We start from the raw sequence: 27,483 nt of genomic DNA on the forward strand, positions 1-27,483 counted from the left end.
TCCACTGATTCAGACTAGAGAGAGAGAGAGAGATAATGCTTTAATATATATTTGCTATTACAATGTTCTAGATTTCAAAAAGCTAACCCTAAAAGTAGTGAAATGTCCTATATTTATAGTTTTGCCTCATGGGCTTTTCATACTACACAAAGCCCTTTTGGAATAAAGAAACCCTAAAAGGATAAGCTAGGACCGTACGGTTGTTAGTACAAGATGGCAGAACGGTCTTGACGCGTGGCTGTTCTGCAGCTGGTAAACTGGACTAACGGCCACGTTCCATCCGGACACAGAGAAACCGGGCTAACGGCCACGAGAAGTTGACTTGGTGAAACCTGGCTAACGGCAACGCAGAGTTTGGTCCGGAGACACTGGACCAACAGATTTACTTCTCTTTTCTCGGATCAGCCACATCTGGGGCAATCCCCGGTCTGAGGAAAAGACTGATCATACTCGTGCTCATTTGATCTTACCCCTGCCCCTGGTGTCACCGGTCTTGCGCATATCCGGTTTTTACCATATACATTACCTTCTCTGTATGTGTGCTGAATGTGTACATTACAGTTTTGCATGAATTTTTGTATGTCCTCTATCACTGTAATGAAATGCCACGGTGTAGTGCTTCTTCCTCTCAAATATAATTAATGGTATTATACTTTTTGAGGATGAACTTTTAAAATTTATTTTCATTTTGCAAAAACGTCCACAGAACTCTTAATATTTCCGCCAAAAAGCAAATGCACACGTAAGAAATTTTCCAAGACCGAAAAAATAAAAACAAACACTTACAAAATCAGGAAGGGGCTCAGGGAGATCCTCAGTCTTGGAAAATTTCTTACGTGTGCATTTGCCATTAATTTTGTTAATTTCGATATCCTCTAATTAGATGGACTTGTTTAATCCTTAGAAAACATTTCACACTACTGAAATAGTTATTTTAGGATAATGTCTAGCATGATTAAAGTCAATTGATATATTTACTCTAAGAGTTCTTATCATATATAGTAATTCTAATTTCCCAGTGCTATTATTTTACTAAATAAATTATAAATATTATTATTGTGATTTTACCTTGGTTTCCCAACAGTATTTGATTGAGATTGAACTCATAACTTCTCTTTAATGTTTCTGGTGGTGAACGGTGTGTATGTGTGTGTGAATATATATATATATATATATATATATATATATATATATATATATATATATATATATATATATATATACACACACACTCTGGAGTAAGCCTCTACATTAGGGTGACAATTATATTTAGTTAGTTATAATGAGGATTATTGGGTGCAACCCAATGTTACGTTATCTATCATCATGCCTGATGCCACACACATTTTCACTTTTTTTATTATTTATTCTCCTACAAATAAGATATCATTTCTTTTCTTGCATCTACTTATTACAAAATGATCGACGACAGTTATTCCTGCATGACCATCCGTCATGCACGGAATTCATAATCAATTTAAGCAAGAGAAAATATCCGTCTTCGTTAGGAAGTTCTGTTGTAGTAAACTTGCACGATACTGCCCTATCCTATGATATCCTAGATATAAACTTATAGATGGACAGCTTGCTAGAAATGTTCTGGGGTTACCGGTCTATTAGGCAAACAGATCGTGTTACTAGGTCTTCTTGGGAAATATCCATTTCAGGGATGTTGTGTAATTAGCTTCACCATTTTAAATGTGAAATATATTCATATTGTATTATAGGAACGAAAATAGACATATTCCAAAACTAAGGTGCAAATTAAATTTCCTAAAATGGACGCTCGGATAATTTTCTACACTTAACTTATGGTGATTTTATGATAGATTAACACGGTTTTAATGTTTATATTGTCATTATTATGGATCAAACTCATAGGAATTGCAAGAAATCTTTAAGAAACCTCAAGTGAGCTCAAGTTAGGGTTTTGAACAAAATGAGTAATTTATTCATCAGAGCCTCAAGAAAATTTATCCATTAAGTATTTGTGATATAATATGAAGCAAAAATAACCATTTATTCTAGTTTTACACTAGTTCTTGAAATGAATGTAAATAAGGGTTCTTGAAAGGAAGAAAATGATAAATAGTGATGGGTTGGTGTAGATGATATTGTTTTAAATTTCTAATAATTCAATAGAATCGATAACTTAATTGTTGAATGAACTGAAGTCAACAAGGCAATAAATGAGTAATTGGAAAATTGGGTGACTTTGAACTTAAGAGCTAAATACTCGGATGAGTCGAATGAACTAGTTATGTGTTTTCGATGATGAGGAATACCTGTGTAATATGTAATTTGACTACATTGGGATGTATTAGAGCATGCGTCACATGTGTTAAGAACATTAGAGCGTAAAATGAGAATTTGGAGCGTCACAGTATATTTGGAGCTTGAAGTTTAATCTTACTCAACCTGAACCCTTTGACCCCAAAGTCTATCTCCAAACCTCCAGCTCAGCGTTAACTTCGCCATGAGTCTTGTCATTGCAATAATTTTTAACTAACAACTATAATATTACCGGTAATTTTCAATAAATGGCAAGAAGTTGATCTTTTTTTTTTCTTTTCTTTTTTCTAATATGCCAATAGGGGGTCCTATTGGTGTATTTTATTAATAAAGATGGAATAACAATTGTATCTTACATATTGCTCAAAATAAGAAGATGCTAAAATAAGAAAAATTATAATTAGATTGAAGTTTAAGCTCGTGAAGCTCTCCCTTCCTAGAATATGTACTATAACTAAGTTACAAAGATGTTCCTCCTTGCAGCTTGTCTGTGTATAGCTCCAGTAGATCCAGAATATTGAGAGTGCTTATGATTATCATGCTATTTTCTTGGTTTTAATCCTTAACAACAACAAAAACAGCATACTCAGTGAAATCCCACAAAGTGGGGTTTGGTTTGGGTTTAATCCTCAAATTTATGAATTGTACCTTTTTCATGCAACCGGTAATTTTTGAAAAGTTCTGAATTCCACTATCGAATGGAAGATTTATTAAAAAAATCAGCCATCATGTTACCTTTTCTGTATGTGTGTTGAATATGTACATTATAGTTTTGCATGAATTTCTATATGTCCTCTATCACTGTAATAAAATGCCATGGTGTAGTGCTTCCTCCAAATATCATTGTTGATATAATTATTGGTACTATAAAATAAAACTTTTTGAGGATTAAAATTTATTTTCATTTTGCAAAAACGTACACGGTAAGACTTACATTTCCGCCAAAAAGCAAATGCCCACGTAAGAAATTTTCCAAGACCAAAAAAATAAAAAGAAACACACTTAAGAAATTTTTCACTCACATCAGCTAAGATAAACCTAGAAGCTCTTGCTTCGGCGTTGTTCTCGCTACACAGTAAGCTTAAATTTTACGCTTAAATTTTACTTGTTTTAGCTTTGCTGCAACCAAAATTGCTGCACAAGAAACTTTATCAAGGTTGCATTTACGTTCAATTTTAGTTATTTTGTACTAAAATGCATAACTGTGCATGTATTTTGCTACTTATTTTACCTGATAATGTCCTAATGTATCAGGAATCGACTACTGATACTATTAGATTGCTCATTTTTAGTTGATGTTTGATTGTTTGTTATAAAATTGTCAAACTAGACTTTTAGAAGGTGTTAAATTTCACTTTATTTGGAATATTTGAAGTTTGAGTTGAAGATGGAGTTATGTTTTGGTTTTAGTTTAGGCATAATACATAAACAGACCTCAAACTTGGTCTCAGCTGGCAAGTATGCTCTCTAACTTTGGGTGTGCACAAGTAGGCACCTCCACTTGTATAAAGTTGAACATGTAAACACAAATGCTGATGTGATACTGACATGACACATAAATTTTGGAGGTGTCTAGATGATCATTTTGTAAGTTGGAGTGTTCAACTGACAAAGTGGAGACAAGTTGAGGTGCCTACTTGTGCACACTCAAAGTTGGAGGGCATACTTGCCAGCTGAGGTCAAGTTTAAGGGCCTGTTTATGCAAAGAATATTTGGCTGTTTAAATGTATTGAACGTGAAAACAAGGTTTTAGGTGTTTTTCCAAGAAATTTCATGGCCAAAATCTGATTTTCAAATAATGTGAAAAAAATTCTGGGAAAAAAGTTAATAATTCTGATGGCCAAACGAGTCCATAGGTCCTGCTTTTTGGTAGATGTTTGATTGTTTGTTATAGAATTGTCAAATTAGACTTGTAGATGGTCTTAAATTTACTTGTTTTTAGGTTTGCTGCAAGCCTGCAACCAAAACTGCTCGGCATTTACGTTTAATTTTGTTATCTTGTTCCTATTCTCGTATACCGAAATGGACAATTATTCATGGATTTTCCCTGATAATGTCCTAATGTATCAGAAATCGACTACTGATACTATTAGATTGCTCATTCTGAATAGATGTTTGATTAACCGTTATAGAATTGTCAAATTAGACTTTTAGATGGTGCATATTAAAATTGATCCGACTGAATATCTCTATTGCTGCTTAAAATTGATGCGCATAATAAGAGTGGCCACCTGAGTGTAAAGATGAACACATGATATTTCAAGAAAAATGTACAACATTCTTACAATCTAATTTGTAGGACAATATCCATTCTCGTCTTTGCTAGTTGGTGCAATTTATTTCAATGCTTTTGTTTAAAATCTGTTGCTACTTGTTGAACGGAGTAAAAGAAAACGTAATGCGGTTTTGTTTGTGCTTTTGTTATACGTTCCAAAGCATCAGGTTGCGTTTATAGTACAAGTTATCCAATCTATCTTAGCTCCTCCCAACCTGTTTTCTTTCAATCCTGCTGCCTATTTGTTTTTCCACAAAAAATTGTGTTGATTCTTCTATTGCTTTCAGTTAAACATGATTATCTGCCATATGTGACTTTTCTTTTGTCACATTTTTAGTCTTCTGTTGTTAAAATGGGCAAAAGAAATTGTAACAGTATGTAGTGTGAAAGAATGGTCTATTTCCAACTACCCTACAGCTAAAAAATCTACACCCTTCTTCTTCATTGTGAATAGAGGTATGTGTAGAATAATTACCTTCTCAAAAAACAAAAGTTCTGTGTAGATAACAATAAAGTGAAACAACCAGACAATTGCAGTGAATAGAAAAAAGCAAATAGGATATGTGTTGGGCTTAAAGTAACTATACATAGATGTTCTTTCATTGTAGAACAACGGTGTTATTTCTGACCCATTGAAGTGTCATATACCTATGTAAAATGGTACAGAGCTAGCATTTTTCCACTATGACCTAAAATTCGTTACTTTTTTCTCTGCTTATCTCCTGTTTTCTTGTTTCCGTTGTGAGCATAGATTGTGAATTGTTCATATTCACAAACAAGATTTTAAAGCAACGGATAAGTTATGGATTACAAAGCCATGAAATTCACCGCATTATGAGCAATGGGTTTGATTCACATTGCTATTACTGCACAAAGTGGGACAGTAATATGTAAAAGTTGAAAATGGGAGAGTCAAATGCAATCATGCAGTGCTTCAAAGGAATGATTTGTGGAGCAAATCTGCAAGGAGGTGGGGGAAATGATTATCCTAGAAAAGTGGCGTTCAAAGAGGTTAATATGATTTTAGCTTATTCCTTCTATTGCTTTCAAGGTTTGGGTTGGATGATTGATTCTTTTAGAGCTAGTAATTAGAACAAATTGGTTATGGTATTGATAGGTCTCTCTAGAGGTATTTTCACTTGTTGTTCTCTCTCTCTCTCTCTTTGTTTTTTTTTAATTTTTTTTTAATAGTCTCTTTAACACAAAACTGTTTCTCAATTATGTGGCTTTAATTTCTCTGGTTTTTTTGCAGTGCGACTATAGTCAATCGCAGTGGGAAAGGAGCATTTGGTTCTCAACTTGAAGAGTCCCAGTTTAATGCCCTACAAAAGGTAAAAGATGCTATTCTTCTAATTCTGTTCTGCTCGCTCAAAGTATTGTATTAGTTTGATGATTAGCTTTCTTTATTTTGTGTGTGCAAGAATATGAGTTGTGTGTTTATATTTCAGCATTAGCTTTTCCTTTGTCGTATTGGCTCCCATTTAAATTTGAGATGTTTGTTTGTTTGTGTGTTTGAATCTGAGTATTCCCGTTCTAGTTGCAAACTATGAAACTTAAGTCCTCCTTTTATATGAACTCAAGCTTTGTTTCTTTAGTATGTTAAGTCTGCCATGGTTTGTTAACCAAAAAGAGCAACTCATGAGTTTTGGAAGAATTGGAGCACCCAGTGATGCTCCTCACTCCTACTCATTAGCTCTGGCCATTTAGTTTCAAATAGAGAAAATGAAAAGAAACTTGTGACAATCTGGTGTATAAAGTACTGAGTCATTATTTGTTTTCTTCTTGGATTTGAAGATGAATATGAGTTCTCTTATACTTAATATAGTCACTCATTTGCCTAAGCGTGTAATCAAGATTATTTGTTTTTCTCCCTGTCTTTCCCTGCCCTTTGTTTGAAAAGATAGTCTCAAGATGCACTTGAGCTGGAGATACCATTTATGTATCTCTCGGTCATGTGCTAAGTCTAGTGCAGAGGAACTTAGCTGTGTCTTGCCCAGATTTATTATGTTTCAGAAAAAGGAACTGACATCCCTTTCTCAAAGTTCTGTCCAACTTTCTTTTTCAAGATATGACTAAGTATATGCTGATTTGGTTTCTTTCTTTAATAACTAAATGTTTTTGCACCATTAAGAAACCACTTTCTAAATGACCAGCTAGCATTTAAATTATTTACAAATACCTCATACTTACCCTTTCCAACTGCTTTAAGGCCCACCCTAATCACATCTTCTTCTAAATGCATTTCAAAGCAGTCGTTAGTTCTGTCTTATGCTGAGGGTCTACCGGAAATGGCCTCTCTGCCCTCCAAGGTAGGGTTAAGGTCTGCGTACACTCTACCCTCCCCACTCTCCCCAGACCCCACTTTGTGGGAATTCACTGGGTATGTTGTTGTCGTTAGTTCTGTCCTAAGTTTCAAGCTGTTTTATCTTTTTTTACCAAGTGGTTTTATTCCCTTCCAGATCTTGTTTAGGCATGGCTAAATAATGGTCATATCTTGATAGAGAATCCGAATCTGAAGGATATCTAACTTTATACTGACATATCCACCTGAGTACCTTCTTATTTTGCTTCAGTTAGTTTGCTTTCCCTTTTGAGTACTTAATAAGTTTGCTAACTGATAAGTATTTATTAAGTCATCTTTAAACTATCACAGCAAGGTTGCTACTATTTACAGCTGAGCAAATGAGCTTCTATTTGTTTTTTTTTCCAGTAATATATTACAGCTTAAAGTCATTACACGAAGCCATCAGTTTATTCGAAATATTTGTTTGGTCTTACCTTTCCTTTTAATGTCTTCTAAAAATATGCCCTTGTCTTCTTTTTACTTCTAACTGTTACTTCATTTGCTTTGTTTATCTTGCTTTTTTGCTACCGTTATGCTCCTTTCTGCCCTGATTTAATTACACTTCTTTGAGCCTCTATTGGAAACAAATTCTCTACCCCACAAAGGTAGTGGTAAGGTCTGCGTACATCCTACCCTCCCCGGACCCCACTCGTGGGATTACACTGGGTATGTTGTTGTTGTTGTGTTTTATAGTATAACTTACCCAATCTATCTTTGCTTCTCTCGACCGTTTTCTTTCAATGCTGCCTATTTGTTTTTTTTTTTTTTTTTGATCAACTAAAAGTATTTTCATTCATAAACATTGCCACAACAGCGGTATACAAAGGGTATACCAAAAGATCAAGAATCTACAACATATGATTCTCTACAAACTCCACCCAATCCTCTATACAACTAGGAACATTCTGTTTACACCAAAAGTAAATAAGAGAGCGGAACTACCACTCAACTGAGAGAAACTCGACTCTTCTAGTGCTTTCGGTTAAACATGATTGTTTGTCATTTGTGACTTCTTTTGTCAAATTTTTAGTCTTCTGCTGTTAACATGGGCGAAAGAACTTGTGACAGTATGTAGTGTGAAAGAATAGTCTATTACCAACTACCCTACAGCTAAAAAAGTCCTTTTGAATCTACACCCTTCTTCTTCATTGTGAACAAAGGTATGTGCAGAATGACAATAAAGTTGCAGAAAATTGCAGTGAATAGAATAAAGCAAATAGGATATATGTTGGGCTTGAAGTAATTATACATGGATGTTCTTTCATTGTAGAACGAGGGTGTCAGAATTGACACCCTTCCCAAAATTCGTTACCGAGTTCTCTGCTTATCTCCTGTTTTCTAGTTTCCATTGTGAGCACAATTGTGAATTGTTTATATTCAGAAGCAAGATTTTAAAGCAACGGATAAGTTATGGATTACAAAGCCATGAAATTCACCACATTTTGAGCAATGGGTTTGATTCACATTGCTATTACTGCACAAAGTTGTCCAGTAATACGTAAAAGTTGAAAATGGGAGAGTCAAATGCAATCATCCAGTGCTCCAAATGAATGATTTGTGGAGCAAATCTGTAAGGGGGTGGGGGAAACGATTATCCTAGAAAAATGGCGAGTAGGTTAGCGTAAGAGATATACAATACTTCAGATTGGGTGTGATGTCTTTCAAAGAGGTGAATAAGATTTTAGGTTATTCTTCTATTTCTTTCAAGGTTTGGGTTGGATGATTGATTCTTTTAGAGTTAGTAGTTAGTACTAATTGGTTTAGGTCTATCTAGAGGTATTTTCACTTTTTTTTTTTTTTTTTTTTTAAATTTCTAGTTAACACAAAACCGTTTCTGAATTATGTGGCTTTAATTTATGCAATAACTTCCTTGTTCTGAAGATTTTGGAAAATTGAGGACCCAGAACTTGGTTTCCAAGCTAACGGGGACCTCATTTCTAGGTGTCATTCATTTTCATTGTCTGACTGACTTTGGCAAATAGTGCGCTAAGTTGCTGCTGATTCAAGTGCTAAGCTTTTAGCGTCTTGCTTATTCACAGTAATACAAAAGTCATGTAAGACACATTTGTTTGGAGCCTAAAATGTGCTTTTTCTTGCTCCAAATACCAAAAGAGGCTAGAATTTAAAGCCACAATCTCTAGAAAGCATGACTTCAGTTTTTTTTCTAGTTTCCGGTGTCACCTTATTTTGCTATTTATTCAGACTGTAAGATTCAGATAGGAGCTCGTATAGACAAATACCAAGCATCTATTCAATGGATGCCTTCTGAATATGTTTTAGTTAATATCAAGTTTGACTATTAACTATCCTCTACTAATCTTAATTAGCTGTACATATACAGGCACCATGGATGATGAAATCGACGAACGTGAGTCATGGGAAGCGATCAAGCCACACTTCAAAAAAAATAAATTTGTGGAGCTCATCCTCTCTTGAGTTATTATTACCCTCTCACAGCCATTCACGATGAAGTATGCACCTTCATCATATGGACACTCTCACTTTGCAATCTTTTCTTGTGGGTCAAGCCCATTGAGCACGCAGCAAGATGATCGAACCATTATGGGAACCTACAAGATTGGTAAATCATTAAAATTAACAACAAACTACAGGTTATAAGAGATGGTTGGCAAGCTAGAACCTTCCCAATGGGAACTCCTATGTACTTCTTAGTTCTTTCTTGTGTATTCTCAATCCCTTGTATGATCACTTTTTTGGTGATATCCATGAAACAAGGGCGATGAATAAGTGAGTCCGCGGAGTCTACAATCCATGGGATCCAAATAAGTGATAACACTATCAGCCTCTTCCACTTTGGGTTCCTCCGGAAAATGAATATTTCCAACATCTATCTGGTAAACAACCTACATAAAGAAAATGTTAGTTAAGTTGTTCATAGATTAATAAAGTTTGTTTTTTTTTCCTTATCAACAAAAAAAAGGGATACATAGAGCTCTAACCTCTCTAGTTTCAATCTTGAATGTGCGAGTTGTGGCACATTCTTGTAGAACTCATTAAAAGAAGGGTAAAGTGTCAAAAATATCCTCTACTTTGAAAAAAGGCTAAAAATATCCCCCGAACTTATTTTGGATAAAAAATACCCCTCCCATTCTTAAAGTTTTCAAATATACTCCTGTCTTGATGGAAATTATCCCCCAAAATAACCCGAAATTATTTTTTAAACCTGCTCCATCATTTAAACCCGACCCAACTAAATAATAACCCATAAGATCCCCGTATTCCCCCAATACGTAGGTTTGAGGGAACTGGGGGAACAAGGGGATCTTATGGGTTATTATTTAGTTGGGTCGGGTTTAAATGATGGAGCGGATTAAAAAATAATTTCGGGTTATTTTGGGGGATAAGTTCCGTCAAGATAGGGGTATATTTGAAAACTTTAAGTATGGGAGGGGTATTTTTGACCCAAAATAAGTTCGGGGGATATTTTTAGCCCTTTTTTCAAAGTAGAGGGGTATTTTTGACCCTTTTCCCTTCTGTTAATGAGTTCTACAAGAATGTGCCACAACCTGCACATTCTTTACAGATTGAAACTAGAGAGGTTAGAGGTCTATGTATCCTTTTTTTGTTGATAAGGAAAAAAAAAAAAACAAACTTTATTAATCTATGAACAACTTAACTAACATTTTCTTTATGTAGGTTGTTTACCAAATAGATGTTGGAAATATTCGTTTTCCGGAGGAACCCAAAGTGGAAGAGGCTGATGGTGTTATCACTTATTTGGATCCCATGGATTGTAGACTCCGGGGAATCACTTATTCATCGCCCTTGTTTGCGGATATCACTGAAAAAGTGATCATACAAGGGATTGAGAATACACAAGAAAGAACTAAGAAGTACATAGGAGTTCCCATTGGGAAGGTTCTAGCTTGCCAACCATCTCTTATAAGCTGTAGTTTGTTGTTAATTTTAATGACTTACCAATCTTGTAGGTTCCCATAACGGTTGGATCATCTTGCTGCGTGCTCAATGGGCTTGACCCACAAGAAAAGATTGCAAAGCGAGAGTGTCCATATGATAAAGGTGGATACTTCATCGTGAATGGCTGTGAGAGGGTAATAATACCTCAAGAGAGGATGAGCTCCAACCATGTGCACGTATTCAAGACGAGTCAACAGGATAGATTTGAGTGTGTTGCTGAAGTACGTTCCACAGTCGATTCACAGGACCGTCCTCCGACTACTATGCATGTGGGGATGCTAAGGACTAGAATAAAAGAGGTATCTTCTTTCTCCCCTGATTTCTCTTTTCAATTCTATCTGTTTCAGAGTTCCTCGAGCGGATGCATACGTGTGAAAATTCCATTTGTTCGTGGAAGTATTACAATCTGCGTTGTTTTTCGAGCTCTCAAAGCTCTAACTCCCAAAGACATGTTGCAACATATATGTTACAATCCTGGGGATGTTAAAATGCAAGAACTGTTGCATCCCTCTTTCGAAGAAGCGGATGTAATAAAAAGCCAAGAGGTATTTCTCATGATGTCTTTGCTAAAGATGTGACTCTTTAAATTGACAATTTGAGTATCTATTTTCCAATTATACGATTGAGCTTCTTTCAAAACAAAAAAGTTCAGTGTTACAGCGATTGTTCTCATTCCAGCCTACTAATGCTTTCTCCTGCTCTTTTTTCGTACTCATTGAGTTTAGTGGCCTAATTTTACTAGGTTGCTTTGGACTACATTGGGAAGAGAGGGAAACATCCTGGTGTCCCTAGGATTGAGAGAATTCAGTATGTTTTTTTAATTGCCTAACTCAAAAACTAGCTTCTTCATGTGACCTTTTGAAAGCCCAAGTATATCTCAATATGTTGCAGGTATGCGAAAGAGATTCTTCAGGAAAAATTTCTTCCTCATATTGGGGTCGGCGAGCATTGTGCGACTGAAAAAGGATCCTATTTTGGGTACAAATTTCAGTGTTTTTGTGCTATATATTTTTGAGTTATATGAGTATTAGGTTTTTGAAAATTTTGTTAGTGACAGTTTTCTAAGAGGATAGTTTACCTGCCTACTTCAGGTGTACTATCCACCAGCTTCTATTATGTGTTCTTGACCGAAGAAGGATGGTTGCTGATGTGGATCATTATGGCTATAAGACAGTGGATCTTGCTGGTCCTCTATTGGATCACCTGTTTAGATTGGTGTGTTGGGTATTGTATATCGTTTGTTTCACATTGTTAGGCATGTGGTCGCTCATCCATACATCTTGGGCTTTTGCTTGTGAATGCAGCTTTTTAGAAAGTTGATGAAGGATCTTAAAGCTTCTGTTTTGAAGGTTAAATGTGCAAAAATTTCTTTCTGTATGTTTTCATGTGATGTATGAATGTCTTTCCTTTTTTGGGGTGTCTTCAGTATCTTGAAAAAGGGAAAGATGTAAATCTTTCATCTGCAATCAACTCTACAATCATTACCAGTGGCCTGAATTATGCACTGGCTACTGGCAACTGGGGGCAACCAAATGCAGCTGCTACAAGAAACGGGGTCTCACAGGTTGAGTTATAAGCTGTTTTGTTGTTTTACAAATGGTGTTAAATTTATTTCTTATCCGAAATTGGTAGGGTAATACTGCTGATAGCCTGATATGTTTCAGGAGTTGAGTCGTCTAAACTTTGCCTCTACTTAGTCCCATTTGCGAAGGGTGTATCCCGTAGAGGCGAAGCAGGTATTCATACTTCCCCTTTCTGCCATTGCTTTACTTGGTACATCTGGTTGAACATTTGATATAAGTATGTTGATTCCGAGTTCGCTTCACAACCATTTTCTAAGCAGCTCATGCACCAAACAAAACTTGAACATTTAAAGGAAGGATGCACTGGGATAGATAATATAGAACTCTGAAAAGGTAATTCAATTTCGCTTCACAACCACTTTCTAAGCAATTGATGCACCAAACAAAAGTTGAACATTTAAAAAAAGGATGCACTGGGATAGATAATATAGAACTCTGAAAAGGCAATTCAATTGCATACACAAACATTTGGAGAAGCTTCCCGTTTTACTAAAGAAACCATCTGTAAAGCCACTAAAAGGTGTGTTTGGTATGGAGGAAAATATTTTTCCATGTTTGGCTGGTCAAAATGTTTAAATATTTTGGAAAACATTTTTCCAAGCTTGGTTGGTCAAAATGTTTTGGAAAACAAGTCTTAGGAATCAGGCAAATGACTTCCCTAGAGGGAGTAGGAAAACAAGTTCCAAGCTCATTGTGTCCTCCCCACCCTCCACCCCTTGACCACCCAATCCCCCATCACCTCTGATCCCCCAATCCTGCTCCACCCCCACAGTGTTTTCCTAGATTACATATAAATGCTCTTGGGATAAAAATAATTCTCACAGAACACCAAAAAATAAATAAGAAAACCACTTATTTTCGAAGAAAACATTGTCCAGAAAAAACATTTTCCTCCATATTAAACATACCCTAAATCTTGAAAAGCATAATTCAGTGTCCAGGACAAATATTGGTATAATTTAGTTAAATCTTTTCGAAAAAATTCAAAGACTAAAATAACATGTTTTTCTTTTCAAAATTTATTATTTGCCTTTGTAGTTTATTCTTTTCTTCTCATTTGAACACTCCCTAAGCTAATTGTATTCACATTTCGATGTTAATTTCTTTATCACTATATTTCTCTAACTATTGCTTAGGAGCTATTTCCTTTTTTGTGAGAATGTAAGAATACATAGGATTTGATTTTACCTGCGAATATAGAACCTTCACATTCTAATTAATGAAGAAACAGCAGATTTTCTTGGTCCATGCTCTTTGTCCTCATTTTTTTCTAATAATAATAGATGATGATACCGCCAATAATTTTGTGAAGTGCAGAGAGAGAAAAAAATACTCCCTTTGTTCCATCTATGTAACATGATCTTCTTATTAGTCCATTCAAAAAAGAATAACTCATTTATATTTTCGAAACAATTAACTTTAAACTTCCCATTGTTACCCTTAATGAGAAGCCTTTATAGCCACACAAATATTATGGTATGTTTGATACCACAAGTTACAAAAGTCTTATAGCCACTCAAATGTTAAGACATGTTTAAGAAAGACAAGATTCCGAAGTTTTTTTTTTTGTTTCTTTCTTAAACTCCGTGCTGAGTCAAACTATATCACATAAATTGGAAGGGAATGGAGGGTGATATATTTCTTGGTCATTGTGTTATTAACATGAACGCCTTAGTTAAGGCAAGTGAGATTCACTCTTTACCTTTACGTAGTATTTAGTTTAAAGCTTAAAAATTAAGCGCTTTACTTAAGAAAAATGGCACCTCTACTCTCGCATTAGCTAAGTATTTATCAAGTCCATAATAACACAGAAATGTGACAAAGAAATTACATTATTCCCATAAAAGCAAACATAAAAAAATACTGTCTTTTGTTTTTCACTTTTGTGAATGATGAGTTTAATAAGTTAACGATGTCCCAAGTGGTAACTTATTAGGCTGGTGTTTCCGGTGATGTGTTTCTATATTAGTTCTACATATAGAACTATATGAAGTGCAGTTATACAGAATCGCAGATTTATCTGTTATGAAAATAGAAAGTAAAAGCAGTTATACAGAATCACACATACACCATTATGAAGATAGAAAATTAAATCTTGAAATTGTTAAGTACCTTGATTAAATCTTGAAATTGTTAAGTACCTTGAACTGTGAGCTGAGATTGATCGGTTCCCACAGAAACCCTATACATTGTATCCAGCCCCATCTCTCCTTTCAGTAACAGTTATTGTTTTCCTCTGAAGATATGTATCTTTTTGTGTTCTACCAGAAAAGATTTTATTATATTCAAGAATGGTTTCTTATTTTTCAATTTTGATTCATAATATTGAATTGAATAGTGGATCTTGATCGGTTGCTTCTTAATTGTGAGTATCTTTTTTTTCGTTTGTGAATCTTTGTTTTCTTAGAAGTCTCTCCGCTGACTATGCACTATGAAGAAGAACTCTTCATCTGAAAAAAGCCAAGCTGTCATTACATTCTCAGTTTTGATACCCTGTGGCATCATTCTTGGTATGATGGGTTGTTGTCATTGGATCGACCGAGGAAAGAGGATTGATTTTTTATTCTGGAGATAATTTGGTGAATTGGGTAGCTTTTTCTGTCTGAATTGAGTGCAAAGATTTGAACTTTAGGATAATAGTGGTTCGCAGTTCACTTTAACAACTATCCTCTGAGCAATTAATGCCCCATACAAACAGAAGAGTTACTAGGATGGATGAGAATCGCAGTGAAGTTTTAGGTATGACAGGTTTAAGACACTCCCAGGTGAAGGATTTATTATTTATGGAAAGAAGTGGGTGGTTTTTCAGTTTATTATTATTTCGAGAATCTGTAACGAGCAAGACCACTGCTCTATGTCGAAGAAACTTGGTTTTATTTTTAGTTGTGGATTGCTTTTATTTTCCTTTATTTTTTTTTTTTTTAATTTGTCACTAATCTTTTGCTTTTTGTTCCCCTTATTTGATTTTTTGTCATTAAGGTTTTGCTTTTTGTTTACCAGGAAAACAGGTCAAGCCAAGGCAATTGCACAACTCAGAATTTGGATTGATCTGTCCAGTAGAAACACCAGTAGGTCAAGTAAGTGACTGGATTTCTATTTTACCAGACCACCATCGCACCCGCCCTACCTCCTGCAACTTGGGATGAAACACAAGACACATCCTTCCCAGATTCATTCAACACTTTTTTTGCTTGCTTTTGATCTCATCAGGCATGTGGACTGATGAAGAACCTAGCACTTATGGTGAAAATTACAGTAGGATCACCTGCTCAAGATATTTTTTCTTTTTTGGACGAACAGTCTGTCCGGATCCAGAATCTCGGTGTGAGCAAGTTACAATGCTTTCAAATGTTAATACTGATGTAGTGTGTTTTTGGATTTTATTCACTATTCTTCTGTGTTCCAGGAAATTTCTCCTGCTGAAATTTCAACGTCAATAAAGATTTTTGTCAATGGTAGATGGGCCAGAATTCTTCATGATGATGCCTCTAATTATGCCTTGCGCTCCTTATTGAGAGCGTTGAGACAACTTAAGATGGTAAGAAGGTCATGCTAAAAGCTATAATAACTATATCTTTGTTACTATGAGATTGTCCTTTATCCGTTTCTTTGTTTTATGCAGAAAGATCAAACTACTGGCATTGGCATTGTTAATGATGACCATTTCAGAGAAATTCGAATTTATACAGACTCTGGCCGGTGTACTCGTCCGTTATTCATTGTGGAAAATCAGAGGCTTCTAATTAAGAAGAGAGATAATGAAGCATTCAAAGAAATGGTTTGCTAATAGTCCCTAGCCACTCTCTTCTTGTTATTTTGTGCTCATAGCCTGATACAACTTTCTATTTATTTATCAAGAAAAACATATGACTTTATGTGCACTTGAAGGTCTGTACCTTTCCTGCCTCAATTATTTATATGTGATCAGTATTTGTTTCCAGGAATCCTCTGGAGGAGATGGCTGGCATGATCTGGTGGTCAAAGGCTTTATTGAATACGTTGGTGCAGAAGAGGAAGAAAACATGATGATTAGCATGTTTATAAATGTGAGTAGTTACAAAAAGTCTATCTGCTGTTGCAATTTCTAATGCAATTGAAGATCCTGTGGCATACTGACCGCTTGTATTAATGTTCTTAAGGATCTTGTAAACCCTGATAATGATAACGACAATATACCAAATGTGATCCCAGAAGTGGGAAATCAGGTGAGACTTGCTATCTACACTCACTGTGACATTCACCCATATCTGATACACTTCAACATCCTATGGTATACTGACCACTTATATTAATGTTCTTAAGGATCTTGTAAACCCTGATAATGATAACGACGACATGCCCAATGTGATCCTAGAAGTGGGCGATCAGGTGAGACTTGCTATCTCTACTCATTGGGACATTCACCCATCTAATACACTTCAAGATCCTGTGGTAGTCTATTAATGTTCTTAAGGATCTTGTACACCTTGATAATGATAACAACATACTCAGTGAGATCTCAGAAGTGCAGGAGCTGCGGGAATTTGCTACCTATACCCATTGTGAGATTCACCCATCTCTAATGTTGGGCATTTGTGCATCACTTATTCCACTTCCTGACCATAACCAGGTGAATTATGTTTTGAATGTGAATTTCGTAATCAATTGGATATGGTTTTTTAATGTTCTGATGCTTTCATTTCTTTTTCTTTTAGTCTCCCCGTAATGTTGGGGCGTGTGCTATGAGTAAGCAAGCCGTGGGAATTTATGCCATCAATCACCCATTATGTATGGTAGGGATTCAATTACTTTTCTCCATTTTATTTGCGTTTTTGATGTTCTATCCGTCCATGTGACTTTGTTTTTGTTTCTTTTCTCTTTTCTGCTTTCGGTTGACAGGATACACTATCCTGTGTTCTCTATTATCCTCAGAAGCCTCTTGTCACCACTCAATCCATGGAGCACTTGCATTCCAGGCAACCTGTGGGCGTAGATGCAATTGTGGCCATTGCATGTTATTCAGGAATCAATCAAGACGATGCTCTCATTCTGAATCAGTTGTCAATTGACCGTGGACTCTTCCGATTACTATCATACCGTTGTTATAAGGACACGGAAAAGAGGATGGGGCGATTGGTGGAAGAGGAGTTTGGATGTCCGAATAGATCTGACACAATGGGTATGAAGAAGGGTTCTTAGGACAAATTAGATAATGATGGTTTTGCCCCTCTAGGAACTAGAGTTTCAAAGTAGGATGTGATCATTGGAAAGACAATACCTATGAAGGGCAAGCTTCCCATTTTACTAGGCGTGATTGCAGTATTAGTGTACACCGTGGTGAACCTGGAATAGTAGATAAGGTTCTGGTAACAACAAATGCTAGTGGACTTAGATCTGTAAAAGTGAGGGTTAGATCAGTTCGAACTCCTCAGACTGGGGACAAGTTTAGTAGCAGGCATGGTCAGAAGGGAGTGGTTGGTATGACATTCACTCAGGAGGATATGCCATGGACCATGGAAGGAATCACTCCCGACATTATTTTGAATCCTCACTCTTTTCCTTCTCGAATGATCGTTGGTCAACTGATTGAGTGTATTATGGGCAAGATCGCTGCACATGAGGGAACAGAAGTTGATGCTACTCCATTTACCGGTGTTACAGTGGAAAACATCAGTGAAGAGTTATATAGACGAGGATATCAGAGGGTTGGTATGGAGAGTATGTATAGTGGCCATTTGGGGAAGCATCTTCCAGAAAAGATATTCATTGGGCCTACTTACTACCAGAGGATGAGAAGAATGGTGGATGATATTATTCATTCCGAGAGGCCCTGTGGAACTTCTTACTAGGCAGCCCACTAAGGGTCGGTCCCGTTCAGGTGGTCAGCGATTTGGTGAGATGGAATGAGACTGTGTGATTGCTCACAGTACCGCTAATCTTCTCAGAGAGCTTTTATTGGAGCAAAGTGATCCATACAGGGCTTTTGTTTGTGGGAATTGTGGATTCATTGTCAATGCTTTTGGAAGGAAATGCTGCAACAATGTTAATGTTGTTCAGGTAATTATTTTCTATTCATCGGCTTCATTTATTCTCTCTTTCATCGTAAAATGCTTATATGGTGTCAAAATTGCCTTGTTTGGCACAGGTGCATATGCCATATGCTTGGAAACTCTTGGTACAAGAGTTGATTTCCCTGGGAATAGCTCCAAGAATGTTGACCGAGGAAATAAATAGGTTGTAAATCGTATCTACTTTTCACCTCACACGACGTCTTCTTCATTTCTTACTTAATGTAATACCATGCTTGTAGTTGTTGACGTTGTGGATAAGGTGGATCAGTTTGTATTGTTGTATTAAACTTTGTTGTCAATGATATGCCTATATCGATGAAGTTAATTCCAACTCTAGTAAATCATATTCTTCCACTCATTCTCATTTTCTCGCAATAAACTGAAATTTCACAATGTAAATTAAACGATCCGTATGTGAGGTATAGTATTATACGTCTTTCAGGTCTATAGTTAATAATACTAAAGACATAATTTTCTGATGGAAGAAAGATAAACCACTCTCCATTTGGGGTAGTTTGTTATTTATGTTGGTTATGTTATGCAAGTTTATTCTATGTCTTTTGAGTTAGAGCATCTAAATTAGTCTTGTTTTCTTTTCAAAGTTCAATTAGTTGTCCCTGATTCGATTGATTGATATGGGGGTGATGCTTTGTCATTAAACATTCTAAAGTCTCTGTTTTTATTCTTATATTCAATTTTGCAGGTCATCCTTGGGTGCAGAATGATGGTGTGGCCGGCCAGATAACCCTCTCGATTGTACAATATTCACGCACTTAACGCATTTTTCTGCTCGAAGAAAATGGCTGTCGGGGTAGGTTATCCTTAAACTCCTATGATTTCTAAGATTTTGACTACTAGATATTAGACTTCAACCAAACAAAAACGATAATGGAAATTTCTTTTTTCTTTTTTTTACTTGAAATTGTAGATAAGATAGTTGATCTACTTCTTATTGTTATTTTAGTTATCCATGTCTATTGAAATGAAGTTTATTATGCAGTTATCGCAGAGAGGAAAGCTGGCTTGTCAGAGATGTTCAAAATGATCAAGGCAGATAACAGGGGCCAAACTACTTTCTATGAAGTAAAGATAGTATTGAAGAAATTTGGAGCTAATCTTTGTTGAAAATGTGAACCTTGCCTTGGAAGAAGAAAAAGACTCGTGGATTTATATGATGCATGAATTTAGTTCGTTCATGTATTTGGATATTAGTGTAAGACTGGAAGACTCTTTTGAGGTCCATGATTTTTGCTTGGATTTCACAGGCTTTCTTTTGTAGGTGAGGCAGTACTTGGCTAATGTGATCTGCATAATGGGCCTATTATTGGGAGGATAAAAAGACGAAAAAGGTTTATATACATATAATTTCCTCTGTCACTTCACTATATAATCAACTTGGGATTTGGCGTGGCTATTTCCTAAGAAGGTGACTACTTGCTCTAAGTTTGTACTGTTTTCTTCTCAGTTGATTATTGTAATTGTGTTTCATGGAGTATCCCTTGCCATGTTACTCCCATGAAACAGTCTTCATTTACTCGATTGCGCGAAAAGAGACATTCAACTTTTTCTTTAGGGAGGTCAAGGTTGGTGCTGTATTATGAGTGGTTTGTTAAGTTTAACTCCTCCTTTGCAGTATGCAGATTTTATGATTACATGGTTCTTTTGTAGGTGACTCCTTTTGAATAATGGCGATATATATATATATATTTGTCATTTCTTTAGGTATCTTTCTATTGCTAGATGTTATGTAGAAAAAGTAAGGTGTGTATTGAATTATCATTAGCGATAAGGAAAAGAAAAAAGAATTTTCGTGTTTGCCTCTGTTTGCTCTTTTTTAATTTCTTTTTCTTCTGGATTCATAAAATGTTAATCACATTTATTAGTGATTATGATTTGCACTTAATGTTAAGATATGTATCTCCTTAGATGCATTGTACGGATAAACATAGCCAGCTTTGGGACGAAAATTTCTATTGGGCTTTCAATTCCAAGGCAAGTTAAGTACTCCCTCCGGATCAAAAAGAGTATTTACTTGGTCATTTGCACACCTCTTAAGAAATACTAACTCATATGCAAAAATAGATAATTTAACTAAACTATCCTTAATTAAATAGGTATTGAGATTTGGTTATTTAACGCTTAATGAGGGTAAATTTGGAAAAATACGGTTAATTCTTTCTTGATTTGATAAGTGGACACTCTTTTTCAACCAAAAAGTAAAGGCTAAGTGGACACTCTTATTTAACCGGAGGGAGTATAATGTGATTCTTTGAACAGAGATGTAAATTTGCTCATACATGCTCTAGATATACTACTAGCAATTTCAATAGTTACTGTGATAAAATAATTCCTCCCAACTTTATTTCTGCCAATGTCTTCATAGATTTGTGTCTCTTTCAAAATTTTCATCTCTACTAAGCGTGAAATTGGTTGTAGTCCCTAATAGGAATATTATAGCAGATACTATAGGATGGTTAGATATTCCTGGACTTTACTATTGTTTGTGCTAAAATCAAATACATATTGTAGAGGTGCGGCAATCTGTTAAACTAGCAAAGGCTTTTATCTTTTTTTCCCCTTTTTGTTTTTCTAGTTCTCTTTAGTACTACCTCATTTCATTAAATTCATGTAACTACCCTACAAATCTGATTCAGTCATCCCAACCTTTTCAATTTGTGGCTGATCGTCAACTTAAATCAAATGATGCAATAAAGAATGATAAAGAAAAGCAATGAGCTGGTGATTTCCTCTCTTCACTAAAACAGAAGAGTAGGAAAATATTTCCTCTTTGTTTTGACAAAGATGTTTTAACAACGACAATAGAAAAAGAGAAGAACAAAGATGAAGGTTACAAAATATTATATCTTAGGGATCTCATGTAAATGAGGAGAGATCTCAAATGGACGAGAAATAGAGGCGACTAATTTAATAAAGTCGGCCATGAGGTGGCCCAAGTGATGGCAATAAAGGTAGAGTGGTAGAAATGTAATAACATTTGTATTCTCTCGCACAAAAAATTGGGTATGTTTGTGGGTTGTTACATGTAATTTTTGGAGCTTACATTTTCTGGTTGTATTTTTATGCAAGGTGGTAAAAGTTGTAATTTATGGTAAACAAGATCTTTCCGAGATGAGAGTAGTTTTAGGATGTTTAATCTGATTATTGGAGGAAAAGAATTTTGCCTGCATTAGAACGCTGACTTCAAATTTTGCTGAATAAGTAGTGGGTACGAAGAAGAGAGAAGAATGGAAAGAAAAAAAAAGAAAAAAATACTTTTAGAATAATGATAAATGAAGGATATATCATAATGATCCTTCGGTCGTTTTGAGCATTATGGCTCATTTTCCCTAAATGGCTATTTCGGAACTTCAAAATGGTGCTTGTGACTCGCAGGGATGAATGACACGGTTCTCGAGGCATTGGGTGAGTATCAGAGAAGAAAATTTAATTTTTGAAGCTCTTAATTGAAATAAGGAAAAGGGTTGACCAAAGGCAACATTTGAGGTTAACGAACTCGGATTCGAGTTTTGCAAGTTTCATTAAGTACGGAACGTGATTTACCACTTCGTTGGATGGTTTGGATGAATCCTGAGAGACTCGGGAATGATTCAGACGCTTGGTTGGGATACTAATTAAGTTTATAGATTTGAGTTGACTACGGTCAACATGGGTCAAGACAACTCCATATCAGTGTTTTAAGCATTCCAACAGGTTTGTAGCGTGTTTTATGATCAATTTGCATATTTGGTGTGTCCAAGAAATTTCGGATGAGATTCGGGTGTTAATTTAGAGATTGGAAGACGCCAAAAGTTTCAAGTGTCTGGTGCCCTTCACGATCACAGAGGAGGGATCGAGTTTGCGAAGGGATGGGGTCTGAGGCACTGCAATCGTGATGGGGATGCCGCATTCTCAAAGAGAGTGGACGTGCATCGTGTTGGCGATTCTGCTCCCCCATTTGAAATGGGTCAGGGTTAGTTGTCCGTGATCGCGATGGTGGTACAGTGATCGCAGTAAAGGGCACCTGGGCAGAATGTTAAAACTCCAATTCGACTTGACATTTCATAATTTGATTTTAGGAGTTCTAGAGCTCGGATTTGGGTGATTTTGATGGCTATCAACTCAGTTTCAAAGAGGGGTAAGATTCTAACCTTCCTATTGGTACTTCTCCATGATTCACATCATTAATTTAGCGTTTAATTCATATTTTGGTTGGGGAAAATTGAAGTTCTGAGCCCTAAAATTAAGAGAATGGAAATCTTCGATTTGGAGATCGATTCATGGGTGGAACTGGGTGATTTTCTGTATTTAGACTATATAAGCTATGGACAGATCGATTTTGCAATATAACTCCAATTTTGACCTCACATGGGTTAACTTTTTGATCGGGTTATTTATATATCAATATAGGTGTTTTCGGACTCGTATACTTATGTAGCTTGCGCATTTGATAGACTGGGAGCGTTCTAAGGCGCTCAAGAAAGGAAGAACGACTTTGTGACTTGTTTGCTCGGCTTTGTATTTACCTTGTTTTAAAGAATCAAAAGTCTAAATATAACCATTGAGATATTCCTCTTCCACTATAGCGATTAGTTTTTGTTAGATATTAAACGAATCATTTTTTTTATCTTAACATAAAACCTTTTATCATTCTTTTATAATTGCTCATTTGTTAATTATTTTATGTTTTCTTAACCACAATGTATAACAAAATAATTTTTTTATTTTTCTGCAACAAAGGAGAAAGACAATCCTGTATCACCAAAAATTATTTTGCAGAATAACAATCATGTATCAACATTTTTTTCCACACAAACCGCATGTAGAGAAGTAACTTTAAGTCTTAGTATTCAACTTAAGCAACTTTTAAATCTCAAATTATACGTGGTTCAACTATTACAAACAATGTTCATATCTCTAATTGATTTTTATTTAATTAGGCAAAATTTATACTATGGAATTTCCATACAATTAGATATCTAAGAAACTAAATAGTTGCACAAACCTATAGCTTCAAGTTGAACCATCTCGTAAAATAAAATGGACTGTAATTTAAATGTCAAATACCGTATTGGAACTATTTGACTTAAGCGAATTAATGAAAGTCTGAAATCTTCGATAGCCCTTTGCCATCCATCAATTGTGTTTCTACAACATGTACTTTATTTCACGATATCAATTGAAATTACAAAAATAACGAAATACATTAAATTAAATCAACTACCTCATGCGAGATTCGCCATTCGTCAAGTAGCATTTCACCTAAGAAAAAGTGTCTTACTCAATAATAAGTGCTTTGGTGCCCTAATAAAACTCATTTGTTCTCTGAGCATGCTCTTTTCTCACAAAATCAACAACCAGATCCCAATTGATATGAACTTATAATTATATATGGAGGGACCATAAGCTGTCATTAATTTTATACATTAATAATTTGGAGGTTATGGACATAAAAAGGAATGGAAGCTATGGATATCATTAATTGTAATAAAAATTACGGAGAGAAGGTGTCATTTATGAGCTCTACAAGATAAAATAAATGGAAAATTATGCATGATTTTCCATACAATTATTATGTACAGTTCCTGTGACATTTTCATTAGCCACGTACAATTCCGGAAGCCTTTCAATTGCCCATAATTATTTTCATTAACTAGTGTACTTGCCCGCGCTTCGCGGGGTCATTAAAAAAGATATAAATAGATTTTAATGTTATAACTTTTATTTAAAAAAAGTACTCTCTCTGTCCTATTTTATGTGATACTTTTCGCTGTTCGAGAGTAAATTTGTCTAATAAACTTTGAAGCTAAATTATATTAAATTAACTGAATATTTAATTATTAAAATTTATATATTCAAAAACTACATGAAAAGTATTATAGGCTACAACTTTTCCCATATCAATTTGGTGAAAAAATACCTCTTAAAATATTGGTTAAAATTCATACAGTTTGAATCTCTTCACTGTTCCCTAGGATTGGCTTTGGGTCTTTCCACCGTAGCTTAGGTGGAAGGCAAAGAAGGCCTCCTTCAGGGGTGGCCCGAGCCATCGGTAAGATACCACTCTGGAAGGGCTAGAATTCTAACATTAGGAAAGCGAAAAGTATTACATAAGTTTAGAGTAATATTAACTAATCAAATATCTTTTCAAGATTCTACTATTTTTGCATGATTCTTTAGATAATCTATATATAATATTTTGATTTAAAGTTTATTGAGAGACATCAAGGTCGAATATGAAACTGCTCATTTAAATCAATAAATGTTAACCTGAATGGATACAAAAGAAAAAGGGTGGTGAAGAAAGAAGAAAAAGAAAAAGATATCGTACCAATTTGGTAATGCAAATCTAATTGGTGGCCTGATTTGTTTAATCCTTTATAAACGATTTAATTATGATTTTAAGATACACACAATAACAATTCTTCCATTATATAATTGAATTCTCAAGATTAAAATTCACTTTTTCTATATCTATTGAATATGGAGGCACATAATCAGGCACATTTTTTAATTATATACCTACATGAAAATATAAAAATTAATAGCAACATTATACAGAAAAGAATAATAAGAAAAGAAAAAGTTGCCAAGCACAACGAAAATTTAATAAATTATACATATACTCTCAGTTAAAATGCATCAAAATTAAAAAAAAATAAGCATATTAAGATAAACAAAAATAGCACCAAGGGTAACTCAATGACATATACATCCTTCATTCAATTGTAAATCGGAAATTTAACTATGGCTTACAGCTATATATCCAAAATGGAATTGTAATAAAATGTAATGAGCGATGTAACAATTACCGCTCCTCCAGACTTGAAAAATTCACTTGTGAAACATGACGATATCTTCAAAAATAACTCCAATCCAACAAATTCACGCACCGATCAACCTGCAAAAAACAACAAACTTAAAGTCAATAAATATGAAAAATTATAAACCAAAAGGGGAAGAAAGAAATACCACAAAATAACACTCTAAGCACTTTACTATTTCAATTTTCAGTAATTCAATTGGAAAACCCTCAAAGACAGATTAACAACATAACATATCCAACTACAATTAATGAAATAGGAAAAAAAAAAAAAAAGAGAGAAAAGAATAGTAACAACCGATATCGTACTTTTAAGCATTTCTAGTTGGAAAAGGTCTGAGATGCATATCTAAAACACAAAATTTACCTAAAATCAAGAAAGTAAGACAGAAGAAAAGAAACAGCAGACTAAGAAAGCTGGAAAAATAAGAGAAGATAGAAGGAAAGATGGGTTTATTCATTACAAGAAATAGTACTTGTGTTTACTCCATGTTGTGACTCTTCATTATCATTTATTACATTTCTTTATTTCGTGCATAAACTTTTCATTTCATAGGTAACGCTGCTCATGAAATGACTCTTCATTATACTAATTTAATTTATTACTACAAGTATTTATTGCCTCCACTGAGCTTTTAAATATAATTAACGAAAAGAATGATGGAAAAAATGTTTAAAAAGGAGAAAAAAGATGAATAGGAATGGAGGTCATAGAGAGGTGCCACATCACCTTTTCTATACCTAGCTTTATATTATATATAGATTGTTGCAATATTTCATTTGTCTTTGGAAGAAAAAAACTTAAGCACATTTATATAATTAAGAGAGTTAAATGGGTGATTTTTGAGTTTTTTTCACATAGACCATAAATGAGAAAAATAGAAAAAAGATAAATAATTTTCTAGGCCATAGAGCAGTGCCACGTCACCTTATCTATACTAGCTTTATATTATATATAAATATAGATGTTTCAGCTTCAGTCGTAGCATCAGAGAGCGCTTTTAGTCCTCGGAGGAAACACAGACAGTCAATGAAGAATGAAAGTTTAGAAAATGCCATCTCGTGCAAATATTGGATTAGAGTGGAGCAAAAGAGTTTCGGCATGAAAGAAGAACAATCAGGAGGACCCAACTGATGAAGAGATCATATCAATTGGATCTAACTAAAGTGGCGAGAGCACTGAATAAGCACCGATTCACGACTCCTCCACTAGTTATATTAGGTTTGCTCTAAATCGACCCGTAATCGATAATTCAATCACAAAATAGGTTTATTGGCTTATTGATATCGATTTATTGCATTAATGTTTGAGGAACGGTTTTACATTTTATAATTAATGGCTTAACGGTGCGGGGTGTAGATTACTCATTTTCCTTATCGGTTTAGTCGTAAACCCGTTAAAAATTATTAAATTTACAAATATACCCTAGCTTATATATTACATTTGGACTTTCTACTTGTTGGTAATAATACAATAGAAATAAAATTACAATTGAAAAACAATATGAAGAAAATAAAGTATCTTCAGGCTGAGGCGAGGATATCTCGCTCTCTTTAAGGAGATTCAAGCCGTAAGAAATCTAATCGGTCCAAAGAATAATCTTTCTGACTTGTCGCCTCCAGGATACAACAGCCCGACCACGTCGTACAACTCAACAAACTCTGGACAAGATGTTGAATCTAAAACTCCACCAAAAAGAACACCCTCTTTCAACTAAACAAACTCTCTTTTATTTTCCTCACTTTTTTAAGAACTCTCCAATGTATTTTTTCTACGCTCATAAGGTAAGGATGACAAACCATTTATAGTTGAAAAATTCATCCTTCAGTTGAATTGGATGAAAAGAATGGATTAGCGAGGTATTAAAGAGGTGTAAATATGGAGAATTAATATGGGTGAATTATGAGGAGGAAGTTACAAAAGAAAATAAGACCACATTCATCCATAACTCATATGAGTAATGAGATAATGGAAGAGCAAAAAGTAATTGCCGTGTTATGGTACCAAAACATGTGAAAACAGTTGCATCTTTATGGTCATTAAAAAGAGAATGAATATATCACTTTGATATAATATTAAAATGCTCATTATCTCCATCAATCGCCCACTTATTTTAATACTCCTTCTGTTTCAATTTGTTTGAACCTATTTCCTTTTTAGTCCGTGCCAAAATGAATGA

The 27,483-nt window shown here is 34.9% G+C and overlaps 1 long non-coding RNA gene and 1 pseudogene across 1 annotated transcript; both read left to right on the plus strand.

Annotated features, from left to right (window-relative positions):
* Nucleotides 1-3,177: 3,177 nt before the first annotated feature.
* LOC132054814 (uncharacterized) lies at nucleotides 3,178-10,130 on the plus strand. The gene is made up of 3 exons (XR_009414368.1): nucleotides 3,178-3,448; nucleotides 5,820-5,898; nucleotides 9,253-10,130. It is a non-coding gene; the product is annotated as an uncharacterized LOC132054814 (long non-coding RNA).
* An 81-nt stretch (nucleotides 10,131-10,211) lies between these two features.
* Nucleotides 10,212-18,961, plus strand: LOC132053414 (DNA-directed RNA polymerase II subunit RPB2-like; annotated as a pseudogene).
* Nucleotides 18,962-27,483: the final 8,522 nt, after the last annotated feature.

Source organism: Lycium ferocissimum, chromosome 4, assembly GCF_029784015.1.
Source record: "Lycium ferocissimum isolate CSIRO_LF1 chromosome 4, AGI_CSIRO_Lferr_CH_V1, whole genome shotgun sequence".
In the NCBI taxonomy this organism is placed as follows: Eukaryota; Viridiplantae; Streptophyta; class Magnoliopsida; order Solanales; family Solanaceae; genus Lycium; species Lycium ferocissimum.